The 674-nt window shown below is 44.5% G+C and overlaps 1 pseudogene; it reads left to right on the top strand.

Annotated features, from left to right (window-relative positions):
- The first annotated feature begins 139 nt into the window (after nucleotides 1-139).
- LOC117114046 lies at nucleotides 140-257 on the top strand (annotated as a pseudogene).
- The last annotated feature ends 417 nt before the right edge of the window (nucleotides 258-674 follow it).

Below are 674 nucleotides of genomic sequence, written 5' to 3'. Positions count from 1 at the left end.
GCGCAGCAAAGTGGTCAGGGGAGTTAGAGGAAATCCCCACCAGACAAGCGCGCGTTGATATGAAAAGTCATCAATCACAGAGTTTGGTTAATTATTTTATATGCCGAGATTAACTAAGAGTGGAATTACCACTCAAAATGTCTACGGCCATACTACGTTGAAAACACCGGTTCTCGTCCGATCACCGAATTTAAGCAACGTCGGCCCGGTTAGTACTTGGATGAGTGACCGCCTGGGAATACCGTGCGCTGTAGACTTTTTACATTTTCCCCCAAATTATAAAGTAGGGGTGCGTGAGAGTCCACACGACCTCGGGCCCACATAGTTGGGGCTGAGGTGCAAATATTTTGAGAATATGGACCCTCTAAGTGCCCGGAAATTGCACTCTCATACCTTAAAAATCATACAGGTACTTTATGTTCATATCAACAATACGCAATTAATTCGCTGGTGTTAGGTTCGAGGGTCGTTTGAACAAAACGGCAGTCTTCTTCTGTCTAAAGCATCCTAGTTAGTGCCGTTGTAAAATGGTTGGTTTATTGTTCAACACCGGTGTTTGTAAAAAATGAACTCTCGCAGCAGAGTGGTCAGGGGAGTCAGAGGAAATCTCCGCCAGACAAGCGCGCGTTGATATGAAACGTCATCAATCATAGAGCTTCATGATTGGATAATTA

Source organism: Anneissia japonica, unplaced genomic scaffold (assembly GCF_011630105.1).
Source record: "Anneissia japonica isolate Jap-2015-1 unplaced genomic scaffold, ASM1163010v1 scaffold107682_len674_cov97, whole genome shotgun sequence".
In the NCBI taxonomy this organism is placed as follows: Eukaryota; Metazoa; Echinodermata; class Crinoidea; order Comatulida; family Comatulidae; genus Anneissia; species Anneissia japonica.
Note: the sequence above shows the minus strand (reverse complement) of the source record. Positions and strands in the feature narration are given on the sequence as shown.